Here is a 19,787-nt window from a genome sequence, read left to right as displayed (position 1 = left end):
ACACTCCAGTTGCTTTTAATGTGCCTGAGCTTACCCTCTTATAGGTAGATTTCTGTGTTTCCTCCAGAATGATTGAAGCAGAGATGCTTGCCTCACGCGGCAGTGGAAAGTCTGTAGTTGATTTGAACATTTGGGGCAGGAGACAGATAATGAGGACAGGAAGGCACTGCTGAGATGCTAATTCAATTTTCCCACCCATTCCTCAGTTCACTGCTGATCCTGGGATCTGTTAGTGTGTAACAGTTACATAGCTGACCATGTCTGCTCTCTGTCTAGTCAGCCCACAATCTGGATAATGTGTTTCACATTACAGGCCAAGCTATGAGCTCATACTGCTATAGTCATAAGTCACAAATAACAGATACGCTAATGCTGCCCATTACTTGTGAGTTATTTTTCCTCATTTAAGTGGCCTCCATGTGACAACTGTGGCTCAGCCTGAATTTTCTTAGAGCCGGAGGACTGAGAGCTATGACCCTTAATCACCAGAGCTGAAGTGATTTTCATATTGGCAGGAGATTTCACTGCTGCTTTAGTACGCTCACATAGAAATCAAAGGGTGAGTGCTAATTATATACTTATTTCCCCCAATGCTTATGGCTCGCTTCTATATATTTAACACCATTTGATAGTAATTTGGCAGGATTCTTTAGTACCTGCAGTGGGGAACTGCTATTACCTCTATTTTTGACCCAAGAGATTTAAGGCAATAATTCAAAATTGTCAGCAGGTATGCAACCTGTGACTTATTTATATAACCCTTAAATATCTGTGTGATGAATACGGATTTTTTCCCTGACTCTCAATTTGCCTCTTAATACCCCAGACATTAATAGTAGGTCAAATGAATGATGTGTGTGTGTGTGTGTGTGTGTGTGTGTGTGTGTGTAAAATCAGTGTCAAGTGTGCGTGAAAAACCACGCTTCTGCCACAACAACAAAATGCATAAATAGTAGTAAATAGTTTATAATTGATCTAGATAGTGCTTAGATAGTTTATAATTGATCTAAAGCTTTAAGATGCTGGAGTATCAAGACTTGAGGGTACCTCATATCAAAAAGAATACTGTGGAGTTGGAAAATCGAGTCCTCCTCGCAGAGGGCATGTGTTGCGGTGAGATCATCAGGACTGACCTCACTGTTTGTGTGGGTGGGAGCGATTGGATAGCCACAATGTATATGTATAGGCTAAGTAGGCTGAAGCCTAGGGCCTCTAAGCCTAGGGGGCCTTACCAGCCCTCCTGCTCCCCAGCAGGCAGTCTCCCCTCTCCCAAAATTGCAAACCCAAGACTTCATGCAAGGGCAGGGCAACTCAGGCCCAGCAACTATTAGACTCATGGCTAGCCAGTGGGGCCCAATTTGAAGCAGTGGGGTGCAACTTGAATTTTTTTTTTTTGGTAGGGCCCCAGTTCACAGCCAAAGTCTGCAAAATCTTATAGATATAAATAAAATCCATCGAGATTGCCCTGGTGTGGGGGCCCCATTACAAGTGGCCCGTGGGGCACAATTTGGCCCAATTGCTCTAATTGCCTTAAGGTCAGCCCTGATGAGACTGTGCAGGGGTTGGACTACACCTTCTAGGTCCCTGGTATCACCATTCAGAGTGCAGACTCAAGGACTTGCTATGAAAATAAAAGGAGGGCACTTATTGGAAATCAGTTTTGTCACCCTTTCCCCCCAAAACCTTGGGATGATGAGCCCAGCCACCTTTTATTCACAGTCGCATAAGCACTACACTATAGCATGGCCATAAACTTGTACGTTCAACTGCTGAAATATACATCCAATATGTGGCAATGGAGATTTTTGTTACTGCTTTATGAATGAACATGGTATTTTATGAATGGACGCTGTATTTTGTGAATTACCTAAGAGCCACCAATAGGGAGCTCCAGAATCTGACAGCTAACCAATTGGGTACTACCAAACAGTGACCCCTATTGCTGAAAGCAAGTAACCAACAGGGAACGCTTCAGCTTAACCTTTGCACTGTTGACTGATGACCCCCTGCTGTGCAGATAATGGAGAAAGCTCGTAAATTGTATCCCTTCTGGCATCCTGGTTAACTCTATTATGCTGGTGTAAACCCTGGTGCACCAGAAGCACAGAATAGCAGCAAATAAAATCCACTCATACGTCAGCGACTGATAAGACTTGGCAACCAGTTCTTCCAAAGTCTTCCTAAATTATAAAGCTCCAAAATACAGGCCAAAAGAGAGCAGGTCTGGGAAGAGCGAGGCATACAATGGGCACCACCAGTGAAAAGGCCCTGCTCCGTGTAGCTCTCCAGGTCCAGTACAAAGACCATAAGAAGGGAGAGCAGGGACCTTGAAGTTCCCAACAGCAGTTAATCAAGCAAGCAAGCACGCACACAGGTCACCTTTGTCACAGTCAGGATGCCTATGTCCTGGCCAGGTCTGCACCCAACCTTGTTTTTGTACAATCTTGTTTGTCCTCAGTAACCAACATTATATTATCAACATATACAAGCAGAAAAGTTGTTTTCCTTCATTTGCAAGGAATCGTACAAAACAAAGTGGCACTAATAAAGAAAAGTTCCAGGGTGGCAACAGAAAGCAAACTAAAAATGCTTTTGCAGTTCATCAAAACTATCCAGCAATATCAAGTTATAGAAAAACTGGTGCTATTAACAATAATTCTTCTAGTTGGTGAATTGGTTCTGCAACTTCCATTCACATGATGCGTGATGCTAATTATTTCCCCCAAGAGTTAAATGATAAGTAATCAGAGGCAGCTACAGGAGAGCTGTGAGATTCAGGTGAGGTTCAGATGCCTTGTCAATCCCAGCAGGTATATAAGAGGATGACCTGGCCTGCCGAGTGACATGATAGGAGTTTATAAAATTATGCACAGCACAGACAGAGAAAAGTTGTTCTACCTCTCTCATATTACTAGAACTGATGCACATCCAATGGAGATGAATGTTGGAAGATTTGGGACAGATAAAATGAAAGGGTTTTTGGGGTTATTTTTTTAACACAGTGCATAGTTATACTATTTAAGTATAGAACTTGCTCCCACAGGAGGCAGAGATGGCCCACCAACTTGGGTGGCTTTAAAAGAGGATGAGACAAATTCATGAATGGCAGTGCTGTCAGGAGCTACCAGTCACAATGTCTTATCTTGTTCTAACTCCACTATCAGAGGCAATATGTGGTGGGCAGAATGTCATTGTGCTCATATCCTGCTTGGAGGCTTCCCACAGAAGAAGAAGAAGAAGAAGAGTTTGGATTTGATATCCCGCTTTATCACTACCCGAAGGAGTCTCAAAGCGGCTAACATTCTCCTTTCCCTTCCTCCCCCACAACAAACACTCTGTGAGGTGAGTGGGGCTGAGAGACTTCAAAGAAGTGTGACTGGCCCAAGGTCACCCAGCAGCTGCATGTGGAGGAGCGGGGAATCGAACCCAGTTCACCAGATTACGGGTCCACTGCTCTTAACCACTACACCACACTGGCATTTGGTTGGCCACTGTGAGAGCAGGATGCTGGACTAGATGGGCTTGAACCAGCAGGCTCATCTTGTGGGATGGTTTTAATAGATAGGAGAGGATATCTTAATTGACATTTCTCCCTCCAGGTGACCACATGTGTGTGTTGAACAGAGTAAAGTCCCACCATTAGAAGCAAAATGATTTAAATTAAGTCCAGCTGCAAAACAAACTGACTTCCGCTTTCATACTGCTGATTAACAAAGAATCAGACAACAGAGCTTAAAATATGATTTACTTACTTATAGCCTTGCATTGGTTCTCAGCTACAGCAACATTAAAAACTATGCAGGTAAAATACTTATATTTACAGGAAAAGCAGCCTCTGGCATGTGCCTGAGTTGGAGGAAGTGGACATACATTGCCCTGCATAGCTGGTTGAAGAAAGAGAGAGGGGGAAAGGAACAGGAAATCACTATATCATAGAATCATAGAGTTGGAAGGGCCACGAGGGTCATTTAGTCTAACCCCCTGCAATGCAGGAGTCTTTTGCCCAAAGGGGGACTCAAACCCATGACTGAGATTAAGAGTCTCATGCTCTACCAACTGAGCTCCTTCCCACTCTGGAGAGGAGGCAAAATGACATCACACAGAGGCCTGTGTGATGTACTTCAATGGTCTGTGTCTCTGCCTATCAGCAATATACCACTGAAACACTGGAGAGTTGCTGCAGCAATATAGTTCTGTGGCTGTTAGCCCCTAAACTTACCAGCTAGAAAGAATATGCATTGTTGGATATGAATAATAATAATAAAAATAATTTATTATTTATACCCCACCCATATGGCTGGGTTTCCCCAGCCACTCTGGGTGGCTTCCAACAAAATATTAAAATAAAATAGTCTGTCAAACATTAAAAGCTTCCCTAAACAGGGCTGCCTTCAGATGTCTTCTAAAACTCATATGATCTCCCACATAACTTATGTTTATGCTCTTATGTGTTTTAGCTGATACCCAAGGATTTATCCCCCCCCCGTTTCTTTTTTTTAAAATGCTTTTTATTGAGTTTTACATTTTATAATAATAACATCATATCAAATAACAAAAGAAAGACAATCCCCCAATTTCCCCCTTCCCCCCAGGACTTCCCTCAACTTCCTCCTCTGGTTATTTACATATCAACTTTTCCTGCTTGTTTTGTTATCTCTTAATGTAAAGTTCTTTAAATTCTGTATTGTTTTGCTCCTGTCATCCTAACATCATCTTTGTAATGTATTCGTTTTGAGAATTGTGTTTACTCAAATCCTGCTAGTGAGTCCATGTTTTTACATTGTTTCTGTAGATATAACATAAACAGCTCCCAGTCTTTTTAAAAGTCTCTATTGTCCTTGTCTCCGAGTCTTTCAGTTAGATTCGCCATTTCAGCATATTCCACCAGTTTTTCTTGCCATTCTTCTTTAGTTCAGCACTTTCTCATCTCTGGGCTAGCGATATCCTAGCATACATAAAAAGTTTCTTCTTTTCTTTTGGCAGTTCTTGACCTGAAATGTCTAGTAAAATATCTTCTGGTCTTTTAGCAAAGGTTATCTTTAACATTTTTTTCATTTCGTTATACATCATTTCCCAATAGTTTTTAATTATTTTACAATTCCACCACAAATGAAAAAACGTGCCTCCCCCCCTTCACACTTCCAACACTTGTTGGAGCCTGTTCTATACATGTTTGCCATTTTTGCTGGTGTGATATACCATCAATATATCATTTTCATATAATTCTCTTTTAGTAATATGCAGTCAGAAAATTTTAAATTCACTTTCCATAATATTCCAAGCCTTCCATTTGTATATTATGTCCTAAATCTTGTGCCAACAATCTCCCCCCCCCCTCCCCCAGTTTCAAGTCTCTGCTTTTGGCTAGAAGGCTTGTGCAACAGGGCAAGAGGAGAGAGCTTTTCCCACCTTCCTTCCTTTGCCCTAAACAGAGACAGAAGAAACCACTGACTCAATTTCTTGGCAGGCACTAAGCTAGTGCTTCAAGACATAAAAATTAGGTTTAGGGAAAATTTACTCTTGTTAGTTCTGCTCCTGCTCAACGCTCTTCCTTCATCTCTGCACTTGAAAAAGCCACATGTACAGTGCTCTTGCTCTGCTTAAACTTGATCACCACATCAGGCCTGATGCTGAAGGACACATGAGCAATCAAATTAATTACTGTTATTGTTGTTATAGCACCGACATTGGAAACTGGATATATGGTGGGAATCAGGTAGTAATAACTGTACTTGCAAGGCAGAGAGCCCCACAGTCTATGAGTATGCTTCATTTACGCAAGACCTTCTACCCATAGCTAAAAGATGTACTTTGGGGCCAGGAAGACACTGTTGCTGCTTACAACTGATCCACAAGTACCAGGAAATTTGATACATGGTTGTTGATCACTACATCAAAGATTGCATTTTAAAACTAGTGCAGCAAGGTCAGTATTATTCACTAGCTAAATATGTATTTAATTTAATTCTCTGGCCAAAGCAGAATTGAATTTGTTATGCTCTTGTTGGCTCTATCTTATTTACATTTGACCCGATTTGATTAACAGTGTGCTTCTTTCAAATCTGGCACCCATACTGAGAAACGTCTTTGACATATTAAGAATTATGTCATTGTACAATTTATGACCCAGCATTCTAGCAGGCATGGAATCATCGGCTCCTTGCAGCATTATGAATAGGAAACCCAAGCAAGGGCTTGTTTTCTTTAATTATTGAATTGATATAAATTAGAATTAGCATGGTGGTTGGAATGTAATTACATAGCCATACAATCATTTATTTTGTGTTAATTCACCATGTCCAATTTTCCTGTATTAACCCCTACCCAGCACATTATGACCTGGCATTATGCAGTAGTAATAACAGGTCCTTGATTCCCCCCTCCTTTCCTCCTCCTCCTCCTCCTGCTCCTTTGTAATTACCTAAACCTAAGATTTGGGGAGGGGGTAGAGATGGGGGGATTATTTGTTCAACTTTATTAATAAGACTTTAGAATCTTGCTGCTAAAAAAAATTGCCTCAATTTGCTAACATTTTCCATTACTAAATGTATCTGTATTTAAATTTATTTTAATTAACTGGAGCCTGCTGTTTCAAAAAGCAGTAGTAACAACTGAAATGAGGAGTAAACAGGAATTCCAACAGAGATATTTCATGCAAAGAGTACTAGGGATACAGAATATAAATTGCCAAGCGCATTGATGCAAACAGTATAAATGAATATCTGGGGAGAGAGAAGGGAAGAATTAAAGCGGCAGTGACTTTGCTTGAGGGTGAACTTTTAAACTTATTTAAAGAGTGGACATGTTGATTGAAGCAGCTGGTGGCGTTTGGCATTGTTGGTATTTCCTTCTGCCTTGCCGGTCTCTGTTGTGACGCTGTGTGGTTTGAAAGGCCAAGGAACCACAGAGAGGGGACACAACAGTCCATGATGGTCGTTTGCATATACAGATCACAACAGCAAATATGTTGAGAAGGACTTGTTCTTTCATTTAATGATTGCAGTTCAAGGTGAGCCTAGCAGTATGTGGCTTCTGTCCTTCTGCAGGAAATAAAACAGGGCAGTCTAAACATGAAGCACATTGTGGAACCTCTAGTCTGTGCCCACTAGATACACCACCCTACACCCCCCCACACCCCCACACCCACACACCATCTATGACACAGTGAATGAATTTTAATTAGAAACTTAATCTTTTCTAAGCATCGTTCCAGTTGGCAGAATACCCTCAAAACCCTCACAGCTCATGGAGCTGAGTTAGGCATTTCTTTGTATATGTTTACTTACCTTTTTTTGAGATTCAAGGTCTTCTTAAAAATTCCCTCTAATGCCATCATCAACATACTTTGTCTCCTAATTGAAGAGGGAAAATACTGGCCTATTACCAAATCCCTTTTGTCTCTAACTGGTAAATGTGCCCTGTCCAGCACATCCTGCTTAATGTGTAGAATAAAACTTCCATAGAAATTGGAATTCGGTAAAATAATAGTTTTCAAACTGTGCTCTGGGGGAACTTAGAGGTTCCTCAATGAGAACATCAGTAATACCAGACAAGCATCCCTGAGGTATAGCTTGCTTATTTACAAAGCCACTGCAAAGTTTTGCGTGTGTTCCAGGGCACAGTCCCTGTTCAAAGGGAGCAACAGGAATATCTTGATTAGGTACAAAGTGGCTGTACACCCAGAATCCTGTCCAGGAAGATGCTAAAGATTCCTTAGAAGGCAAATGGATGTGGAAAGTGTTTGCTAGTTTGAAAGCGCTGCTTTAGGGCGTATTTCATGTGGGAAAGCCTGGATAATGACATCAGTGAAGTGCAGCACTAACAGCGGTAGTGGCTGGTGCTTGTTGGTGGGACCAAAGGCACAGAGGCCAACAGTAGATGGAGCCAGAGCCAATGGCAGGCAGAGCCAACTGATTCTAGTTTTGTGCCCATAGTCCTCCCTACTGAGTTCTTTGGGGACTAAGGAGGAAGAAGTTCACAAACAGTGCCACCCACTGGACTAAAAAGGTAAAGGTAAAGGACGCTTGACAGTTAAGTCCAGTTGCGAACAACTCTAGGGTTGTGCACTCATCTCGCTTTACTGGCCGAGGAAGCTGACGTTTGTCCGCAGACAACTTTTCTGGATCATGTGGCCAGCATGACTAAGACGCTTCTGGAGAAACCAGAGCAGCACACAGAAACACCGTTTACCTTCCCGCTGGAGCGGTACCTATTTACAGTATCTACTTTTACTTTGAAGTGCTTTCGAACTGCTAGGTTGGCAGGACCTGGGACTGAACAATGGGAGCTCACCCCGTCGCAGGCATTCGAACCTCCGACCTTCTGATTGGCAAGCCCTAGGCTCAGTGGTTTAGACCACAGCACCACTCACTTCCCCTGGACTAGTTGTCAGTAAAAAGGCAGGCAGGTGAGTGGTGGTGGAGGTAAGAGTGATGTTGGTGAGGCGGTGTCTCATTCACCTTAATGGAATGATGCTTACCTTCTAGTCAGGCATCTTTGCAGGATGGTGCCGGCACCAGCCCAGGATCCGACGGGTGTGCTAGAGACAAGGGAGTTTTCTGGGCTGGCATGAACCCTCTCTGGCTTCACACAGACCCAGGAAGTGGACTGCAGCACTCCTCAAGGTAGCAACCGTGCAAGGAGTACCTACTTGATGTGTGTTCCCTTTGGCTTGGATTAACCCCCAAATGACATACCTCAACAGGCAGGCTGATTGTCAAACGATTTCCCAATGCCTTGCCGAACCCTTCATCTGTAATCAATAAAGTTGTGGCCTGATTTGACCCATGCAACGTCTCCTGTGTAATAATTGAGATTGGTCCTGGGTGCTGGGGGTGCCTGGCTCAGAGATATTAGTAGAGCTGACAGCAGGATTGCGGTTGCATAATGCGAGAAAGCCAGCTCATTCTTTGCTTTTTACCGAGGTAAGGTGCTGCCTAGAAACAACCCCATGACTTTTGATGAAATAGGATTTCTTCATTTTCCTCTTCTGAAGGAAAGCGCATACACATATTGATGCACACAAATGCTATTATCCTTTCTCCACAGTCAATTACAACCTCTTAACTTCTTCCAATAGTCTAATTCTTCTTCCCCTCTCAACTGTCAGCCACCCTCCAAGTTTCTAGGCTAGGTTCACTAGCAGGCTTGCTCTCCTGAGAAATTATTACAGTTCAGGAGAGTCAGCAATAATCTCTAGCTACTTTGTTGTGCGCATTTAACACTGTGACATGTTATTCAGACTATATATAATTGCTGGTCCATTAATCACCAAATGGCTGCCTGGTCACAGGAGGTTTGTAGATGGATTGTCAGACAGCCGGATAGTAGAGGCTTGATGTCGAAAGTGGCAAAGGAGATTTGAATATTAGGACTTGGATCCAAAGATATACTCTGGGTGTCCCCAAGGGTTTGAGTGTGCCCAGTGTATTTTATTATTATTATTTGTTTGCTGAATGGAAGATTCTCATGCACCCCTTTTACATCAGCTAATTGGTGATAATTGCTGGGGGAAAGAGAGATGGGTGTGCTTTGAGGAGGAAAGGGGAGAGCCAAAGGGCCCACTGATATTCTGTGGCCAAGGCCCCCCATCTGGCATGGTCAGTGGTTAGAGATGATCGAAGTTGCAGTCCAACCACACAGAATCATAGAATTGTAGAGTTGGAAGGGATTCAAAGGGTCATCTAGTCTAATCCCCTGCTGCAAGAATCACAGCTAAAGAATCTCTGACAGATGGTTGCCCAACCTCTACTTAAAAACCTCCAATGAAGGAGAGTCCACCACCTTCTGAGATAATCTATTCCACTGTCAAACAACTCTTTCTGTCAGAAAGTTCTTCCTAATGTTTTGTTGGAACCTTTCTTGTAATTGGAATTCATTGCGTACAAAACTGGATACAGAACTGGTTCTGACTAAGGCAGGCTAGAGCAGCCCTATTACTTCCCTTGATCTGGACTGTTGATGCAGCCTAGAATTGCATTAGGGTTTTTTTGTGCTGCTATTTCACACTGTTTATTTGTGTTAAGCTTGTGGTCTACTTAGACTCATAGATCCATTTCACACGTCCTTCTGTCAAGGCATTCTTGCCTCAGTGTAGAACTTTGCATTTGTCCCTAATGAAATTCATTTTGTTAGTTTTGACCCAGTTCTCCAATCTGTTAAAGTCAGATTGGAGAACTGGAGGGCCACAGGATCCCATTCCTAGGCTAGAGTGACTAAACGAAACCATACAGTACTCAGAGAGTATACTCATTGAAATCAGTGAAGTTAGCTACTTGTCTATTGACTTTAATGGGTCTACTCCCTCCAGGTATGACATAGCTGGATACACCCTTTTATTGTACCTCACCTTTCATAATTCAATAAATTATAGGGAAATGTTTCACACCGCATCTATAGCTGTCTGTATACATTGACCACCTTAGGGTAAGGCTGGAGAGCATGTGGTCCTCCAACACACACGTCATCACTAGCCAACATGGTCAGTAGTCTTACAGTGGTCTTGCTCTTAGCTGCCTGCTCCTGCAGAAGTCCAATGAGTTTAGCAGAAAATATGCTTAGAGTGCCATCTATAACTGGAGGATACTACATTCCACAGAAAGGTATGCTCAGGTCCCAGAAAACAGCAAATGCTATCAATAAAACATGAAGCAAAGTTAATTACAGGCTTCCGTTCAGAGGCACTCTGCCGCTAGTGGCCCATTATAATGAATCATTTTTCAAACAGAGCAGAGATTGACTGAGATTTCATAAACTTTCCATTTTCCATGTTTTCCCTGTGCAATAAATGCCTGCTGTACACTGGGAAAGTGATTAAGTATCAATTTCATGTAGAATCAGGAATAAATGTTTAAAAGACTAATGAGACACTATTTTTACTGCTTCCAGTGCTGTGGCTAAGTCGTGTTGTGTTGGACAAATGCCTCTGTCATTAATTAGCCATTGACTGTCCTTTTTTTGTTTTTAACCTTCTAGGTTTCTAACTACATATGTGACATTAATCACATGGTTTGTCACTGAGTGCATGGTTTTTCTTTCAGAAAAAGCCAACAGAGGGGGACATTGTGGATCTGGACTTTTTTTGGGGAAGGGGAGGGATAGGAGACTCCAGCCCTTTATCCCCCGACATAGGTTGCCCCCCACCTGCCATTTGCATGGGAAAAAGCTCAAATTTTCTTAAAATGCTAGTGAGTCCCCACCCCACAAGATTGGGACCATAATGAAGGGCAAAGTGCTCAAATCCTCCTACTCCATGCCAGACTCCCAATCTAGATGGGGCCTCCTGTCCTTACTGCATCTGAAGGACTTCTGTGCTGAAGGACAAACCATGTGACTGATATCCCAAATAGTTTGACCCTAACTAGAATCACCTGTAAACTGACTGTTCATTTGCAAGGTTATAGCTTTTGCCTATGGTACAAAGCTTGCATTTTCTTTGGACGTAACAATCAGCATTATCATTCTTTATAACATGACTAGGGAACTGGATCCAGCAGGTTGGCTGGATCCAGAAGGGCTACTTGGATAGGTGGGTGGGCCTGTGCCCCTGTCAATCACCTGGCATCATATAATCTCAGGTGACTGAAAATTCAATCTGGGGCCGCAAAGGAAGATCCTGGCTTGAGTTCAGATAGGGATAACAAGGAAGAGTCTGAGAACGTAAGCCTAATGAAGTTTATTAGGACATCAAGGTGACATATAAATAATGTTACAAACATGCAAACAAACCAATGCCGTTAAAATGGACTTTTGTGGGGCTGTACAAAGATAATAATTTTATCAGTTGCTCTACTTATGTTTTGGCCTCTGGCCCTCCCCCTTACTGGTATGTGGCCCATGAGAGGGTGCCGACAGAGGAATGCACCCCCTGACCACAAAGGATTCCTCACCCCCAACTAGAGACTAGACCGGCTTTTCTCAACCTTGGGTTCCCAGATGTTCTTGAACTACAACTCCCATCATCCCTGACCACTGGCCGTGCTGGCTAGGAATGATGGGAGTTGTAGTCCAACAACATCTAGGGACCCAAAGCTGAGAAAGGATGGACTAGACTTTCCTGTGATTTGTAAGCTTACTGGTTGCTGGCATGGCAGAAAAATATAATCTCTTCTTAGCATTCTCTTCTCCCACCCTTCTGCTGACCAAGCTGCCTCTTAATTTGACCAAGGTCCTTAAAGGCACTGGCAGTTCATGTTTTACATGTAGTGATCAAAAGCATGAATAATAGGATGATTTAAATAAATACAGAGAGGGGTAAATTCTGGTAAACAGAGGGGGAAATATATGTTTTGTTCAAAGATGGATAGACAAGCCTCACTCTCAGAAATGTATCCTCCTAGATAGTACAGCCTAGAATGGGAAGTAAGATGTGTTAACTCTCTGAGGTGTAATAGCTACTCATTGACTGCTCACCTTTTGAGACATAAACCATTTATTAATTTTAAATAGGACCTCAGAATTTATATCTCCTCCTGACAGTGTATGACCTTCGCTGTTATCCATCATATTAAGTGGCATGAAATGCACATTTCTAAAGGAAAAGCAATCATCAACACACTAACAGCTCCCTGGGATGTGATACTTCACAAATAATCATGTTCAGTCCTATTTCATGAGGGATCATTACACATTTATACAAATGGCATGATGATGTGCACAGCTCAGAACAAAAAGCGTCCAGTGTTGTACGCATGGCAATATGTGGATATGTGACAATAAATGCTCGGAAGAAACGGAGAGACAAGATTGAGCCATATTTTTCTCTTTCATATAATAGCAAAGGGTTGCCATATTTCTTTAGGGATGCTGCTCTCATGCTTTTAAACAGCAATCTAATGTACAGGGCAGGATTCACCTAAAGATCCCCACCAGCAGAAGACCTGCTCAAGGACCTCTTGTGCAGAGAAGTTTTCCCACCTCTCTTACACACTGAAATTGTATATATGTGTCAGGAGAACCTGCAGAATAGTGCTGGAGGATTGTTTTGTCTAGCAAGCTGAAATGCTAGTGCAGATGGGACATTCGTAATAGCGCAACATTGAATTCCACCCACAGAAAGTTAGTGAGACATTAACAGCTTTCCCCATCACTTATTTCAATGCTGGGGGGGGGGGAAATCAGTTGCTAAATGCCTGTGTGTCAGATTGGGCTCCTGTTGAAGACATATGAGCAAAGCTAGTAAAAAAAATTACAAGAAGTGGCAAAATCTAACAAAAGGTGTATTAGTCTAGAAAAAGGAAAGGGCATATCAATTTCTTAAACATTTGGTGAAATATACAGATATTGTTCTCTCCGCATTGGGGCATGAATTTTCCTGACACCTATCTCATACCTATTTTGTTTATTCCAAATCTGAAACAAAGCTAGGAAGAATTTAATTCTCCTAACTTGCATTTTCTGGAGAAATTTTAAATGCACAATTTCTGTTAATCTGATTCCCAGTGATGGATGATGCGAAATGCACAAAGCTTTTCTTATCAGTTGCCAAATGCCATACAGCTTTAAAATCCAACAAGTTATCTATTTCAGTCGTAAAAGCTCTAACATTTGCCAAATTGGTCCAGCTATTCTAGTTGGTAGATATTGTCATGTAAGTAACAGAGAGAATTACTAGAGTGTGACTTGAGACTTCATTCTGTGCCTAATAGCAGGAGTAATAAAAACACACTAATACATAAGATTTGTATAGTGGCTTCTGAGTTTCCAAAAGGCTTCTCATGCATTACCTCAGTAATCCTGCACAATTGCCTTGTAAGGTCAGTATTATTACATCCATCATAGATTAGTGGCTGAGTTGATTATCGCTTGCCTCGGACAGAAACAATATCTGAACTAGGATGTATGTTCAGATTTCTGCAACTTGGTGCAGACCATGTGCTGTTCATGTGCCCTCTGGATGTGCCCTTTCAGGGTGTCCCCCCCTCTAATTTTTCCATGTACTTGCAGTATTGCCAAAATAACAGCAAAGCCAAAACGGTTTTCTATTTGCATTGGAGGAGCTACTGTATTGGTTTTGTTTTTACTGCATTTGATTGACCTAAGAAGAAAGTGCACGCAAGGGCTATTGAATGTGCATATGTGTTCATAAAGGTAAAGGGACCCCTGACCATTAGGTCCAGTCATGACTGACTCTGGGGTTGCGGCACTCATCTCGCTTTATTGGCCGAGGGAGCCGGTGTACAGCTTCCAGGTCATGTGGCCAGCATGACTAAGCCGCTTCTGGTGAACCAGAGAAGCGCACGGAAACGCCATTTACCTTCCCGCCGGAGTGGTACCTATTTATCTACTTGCACTTTGACATGCTTTCAAACTGCTAGGTTGGCAGGAGCAGGGACTGAGCAACGGGAGCTCACCCCGTTGCGGGGATTCAAACTGGCAGCCTTCTGATCGGCAAGTCCTAGGCTCTGTGGTTTAATCCACAGCGCCACCTGCGTCCCTTATATGTGTTCATAGATAACTGCTAATCAGATCACAGTCAGCACTGGTCCAGCATTGCCAAGCAACCTGTTTGTAAGTAGGGACTAGGTCCATTTGACTGTGGAGGTTTGCTTCTGATCCAGAACTCCCGTTGTTAGATGTGGAACTCACTCAGAGAACCATGTATATGGGCCCCATGTTGGCATGTGGTTTCTGATACAGCAAAATATATTCCATCTCAGATTTTATACTATCAAATGACAGAGATGCTCTGAGTCATATTGCATTATACACTCAATCAACCATACCCTTTATTTTTGTAAGTATGGATTTTTTGGTGGTACTATATCTAAATGGAACTCATCAGTGCAATCCTATATGTTTCTGCTCAGAAGTAACTGCTATTGGATTCAATAGCAGTTGATCCTAGGTAAGTGTGTATAGAATTTCAGCCTAAATATTGTATTTTAGTGGAACTTAATGGATTGTGCTCTGTGGTTCAAATAAGTCCATTTTGCACAGGCATATTTTCTACTTTGTTGTTGTTGCTACTTTGCTTGTCATTTAAAGAACTTTTTAAATGTGCAAAACTGAAAAATATCAACACGCTCTTCACAGGCACTTGCATCCCACTGATACATCAAATGTCTTTAATTGTGTCCTGGCATTTTTAGATTATGTCAGGAAAGCTTTGACAACTTAATGACAATGGTGAAGCCAGCAGGGGGAACTTGAGTCAATTTTGTAGGATAAATGAAGCCTATGTAAAACGAAATGTTCATGAACTTTCAAAGCACCAGTTGGATTTCTTTCTCTCATTGTAAAGGTCTTTAGAAAAGCAAGACACTACCAACTACCAGCTCATTCCTTACTAGCCCAAGGTCAGGTCTTTTGCTATATGAGCCATAGGTACAGGGTGAATGCAGAAGAACGTCAAGCTCATGGCAAACTATTTGTCTGTATCTGTGCTACTTCTCTAGTTGGAGTACTATGGAATAAACAATGGTTTTTAAAGAAACAATTATCTAAGAAAGGGCATGCATTTCAATAACATACGAGGAAAAAGAAAGACAATATTACTTAATCAAAATTAAACATACACACAAAACAAAATTGGGCTGTTATGTTCCCAGTTCCTAAAAATAATAATTATTAATGGGTGTGGGGGATAGTAGCATTTTTTAAAACATATGTTTATGCACTACATATGAAATTGCCTTAAATCAAACCATACTCTCCAACATTTTGCAAAAGAAACAGGGACACCTAAGTAGGGTTGCCAAATGACTTGGCTTGTCAGGCTTCGCCTGGATACTAGTGCCCTTTTGGACCATTATGTGGCCTGTGCTGGCTAGAGCTTATGAAATTTATAGTATAAAACATCTGGAGGGTACAGGGTTTAGAAGGACAATTCAGTTTTCTGAAGACAGCATGCACTAATTCCTGTCAAAAACATATTTTTCTTCCCCCAGGAGCTGAAATGAGAATGTAAATAAAACCGCATATCCTAACACCACCACACTCTCCACTGGCCTTCATTCTAAGGAAACCGAACCTGGGTAAGTGATGGAACCTCTGGAGTCACACACTTTTTGGAGACTGTGGTGGTGTGTAATAATAGGATGTGGGTGGTGCTGTGGTCTAAACTACTGAGCCTCTTGGGCTTGCTGATTGGAAGATCGGCGGTTCAAATCCCCACGATAGGGTGAGCTCCAGTTGCTCTGTCCCAGCTCCTGCCAACCTAGCAGTTTGAAAGCACGCCAGCACAAGTAGATAAATAGGTACCCCTGCGGCAGGAAGGTAAATGCCATTTCTCTGCACTCTGGTTTCCATCACATTGTCCCGTTGTGCCAGAAGCAGTTTAGTCAAGCTGGCCACATGACCCAGAAAGCTGTCTGTGGATAAACACCAGCTCTCTCACCCTGAAAGTGCTATAAGTGCCACAACCCATAGTCACCTTTGACTGGACTTAACTGTGGAGGGGTCCTTTATCTTTACCTTAATAGGTATGTGAAAACAGGACTCCACCTGTCCATCCCGGCATCGGATGGCCAAAGCAGGCTGGAGGAAAGAAGAGATTCATTTAGCAAATCAGTTAACACAAGCATAAAACTATTATGAAACCTATATTTCTTTTGCCTCTGTGATTGAAACACTACCTTTACCACCTGCTCCTGTTTCTACTTCTCTGTTGGATTGGCATGACTGTAGCTGTGATAGCATCTAATAATGATGAAGTTTTAAAATATAAGTCAGAAAAGGGAATTCTGGCATGTGACTGTTGATCTGACATTGTAGTCATGTGTCCTTTTGTCTGGAGAAGATTTGTTGTTGTGATAAGGAGTTAGCCTCTCTTCAGGGCACAAGTCATTTTAATCAAGGTAGAAGAATTTTTTTAATAGACATTCTTTTCAGTCTTTTAAGCATATGATTAGAAAGCAGGTATGTGTATGTGTATCCCTCTTGGATGAAAGAGGAGAAGTGCTCCTTGAAGAGATTTTAACAAACCATCCTTTTTGACATTTTTATAGCCCTTGAGGAACTTTCTTGTCCCCCTTGTGATGTATCTTTATATCTCTCCCGTAAAAACATAGGAAGCCAATGCCCTGGGATACTTTTTATGCTTCTAGCAGTTCTAGCTTTTCATCTACTTTCTCTGGTGGTTTTATGCATAAATAAACAAACATCAAGGAAAAAGGTAATGAAAGAATAGAATGTCGGAAATGCAATACAAACCAAATGACTGGTTTCCACCCCTCGGCTAGATAGAGCTACATTTTAGTTGTTCATGTACAGAATAGTTTTTTAAAAATTGCATCTGATTTTAAACATAAAAGAAGCACTGTGCTGAGACATATTTCAAGCCCCTAAAGGCTATACTACCTATCAGCCACAGTCCTGTCTCTGGCAGCCGTCCTACAGCTGAACAGAAACACATATAAGGACAAGGCAAGAAGCTTACATCCGTCATCTTATTTAGTCTCACAGACTAGCAAGGGTAGCCAAAGTGGTGCTTTCCAGATGTTCAGTACAACTCCCATCATCCTTGGCCATGCTGGCCAAGGATGATGAGGTATACTCCCAAACATATGGATGATACCATGTGAGCTACCCTTTCTCTATAGTATACTGTACAGTGGTACCTTGGGTTACAGATGCTTCAGGTTATGTGTTTTCAGGTTGCGCACTGCACCGAACCAGGAAGTACTGGAACTGGTTACTTCTGGGTTTCGGCTCTCGTGCATGCGCAGAAACACTAAATTGCGCTTTGCACATGTGCAGAAGCACGAATCATGACCCACTCATGCGCAGACGTGGTGCTGCAGGTTGTGAACGCTACGGGTTGCAAACGTGCCTCCTGCATGGTCACGTTCACAACCCGAGGTTCCACTGTACATGGTTATATAGAAACATAACAAGTTGCCTTATGCTGAGTCACACTCTAAGTCCAACTAGTTCAATACTGCCCAGATTGACTGGCAGTTTCAGACAATGGGCCTTTCCCAGCCATACTTGGAGATGCTGGAGGTTGAACAAAACACTTTTTGCATGAAAGGCAGATGTTCTACTATTGAGTCATGGCCTTTCCCCCTTATTACATGCAAACCACCAATTTTATCAGTATTGACACCTGTGACTTTGACTACCTTTTTTTTTTTTAAAGCAAACCAATATTTGGGTGGGCTTATGAGGCACATACTAGCCTACTTCTGGCTTTCTGAATAGGACAGTTTTGTACTTTAAGATCAGGACTATTCAACTGTCTTGTGTTCCAGCACTTTATTGAGTTTGAATGATTTTTTTTTTTTAAATGCTGATCTGGTATGAGAACCATGTTGTATTTAAAACTTAATTTATATTGCAAGCGAGCACAATTTTGCACAATATGCATTTTGTTGCTAAAATCAATGAAGATTTAATGCCATCCCCCTTATTATAACCTGCCTCCCCTAAACACACACACACTTCTGTCTTAGCTCTCTTCCTATTTAGCATTGCTTTTGCTCACACTGCAAGATGTCAACATTATATATCAATTTCACAAATGTAAATTTGGCCAATGAATAAAGACCATATCATGTGCTCAGGAGCACCAGCACCAGTTCTCACCGTAAGTCAGCCATTACTATTCATATGTAATAGTATATTCAATATACAATAGCATATTGCATATTCAGAAAAGCTGTTCCTGAACTACATCTTATGATGTGGCACTCCATATATGGAAGAGATCCAGCGATCAGAATCCAACCTCGGGAATGTATGGTCACTTCCGCTATTAATCTCAGAAGTGTTCGATTCTAGTAAATTTGTATTTTCATTCCCACAAAACAGAAATAACTTCCACAAGTGAGTTTTTGACCCTGATCCTCCATCTTCAAGGAGGCCTTTTGAGGCTGCAGCCCTCTGTAGTGGCAAACTGGACTAAATAAATCAAATAAAGATTCTGCACATAGCCATTAAGTCAGCCCACTGAGTTGTGCACTGTCCTGAAAGTTGCTGAGCAGCAGAAGGTAAAGTAATCGCTCAGTAATGTCAAGATGAATAAAATAAAAGGCTATCTCATGTTGCAATTGATTTCAATCTGCTGAAATATGCACTTTGCATTTTGATTAGCCTGGCAATGCAAGATGCTGTGCTGTGCGCAAGGAGAGCTCCTTTATTTTGTTATTGTTCTTCTTCTTCTAGAAGACCATCATTCATCACACCATTTTCTAATCTACATTTTATTTCTTTTGATGGGATCAATGTACACAATAAAGGGTGTTACCTTGCATTCCTGCATGTTGATTGGACCTGGCAATGGTGAGCCACATATATATAGCCCAGCAGCATGGTAGGTTAAGAAAATGTTTGCTAATGCCATCTATTACATTATTCATTGACCTCCCCCCCTTCCTTGACCACTCTACCTTAGAAATGATGAGTGCATATTTCAAGATGTCATTCCAACCCATTCTGTTTGTTTTACAGGACTGTGTGAGACATAAAAATGAAAGATGGTGCCCAATGAAGAAATAAACAACTGCACAGTTAATGCCCAAGATGGAAAGCCAATGGTTCCTGATGCATGATTTCATTGGTGTGAAATAACTTTGAAGGGAAAATAAATACTAATTATTAGTCATTTATGGGGCCAGACGGACAATTTAGTTTTGTGTGCAAGCAGAATACATATTAGCTGGTTGTGTGCAAAGTTTGATGTTCTTTTAAAAAAATTATTCAGAGTTGTTTGATGTTTGAAGCACATCATCATGACTGAACAATGTGAGAAATGTATTGTCATAAGTTTTGGGTGTCAGGTGCAAGGCACCTATAATTTCTGGATTTAGTAACTGTTAGAAATTAACTGAGGTTTGAGAAGTTGATCT

At 41.7% G+C, this 19,787-nt stretch overlaps 1 long non-coding RNA gene across 1 annotated transcript; it reads left to right on the top strand.

Annotated features, from left to right (window-relative positions):
* Nucleotides 1-466: 466 nt before the first annotated feature.
* LOC308583283 lies at nt 467-19,582 on the top strand. The gene is made up of 3 exons (XR_014006158.1): nt 467-559; nt 15,888-15,974; nt 19,390-19,582. It is a non-coding gene; the product is annotated as an uncharacterized lncRNA (long non-coding RNA).
* The last annotated feature ends 205 nt before the right edge of the window (nt 19,583-19,787 follow it).

Source organism: Podarcis bocagei (genome assembly GCF_964188305.1).
Source record: "Podarcis bocagei genome assembly, chromosome: 3".
NCBI lineage: Eukaryota > Metazoa > Chordata > Lepidosauria > Squamata > Lacertidae > Podarcis > Podarcis bocagei.
The sequence above is the reverse complement of the archived record's forward strand: the minus strand, read 5'-3'. Positions and strand labels throughout refer to the sequence as shown.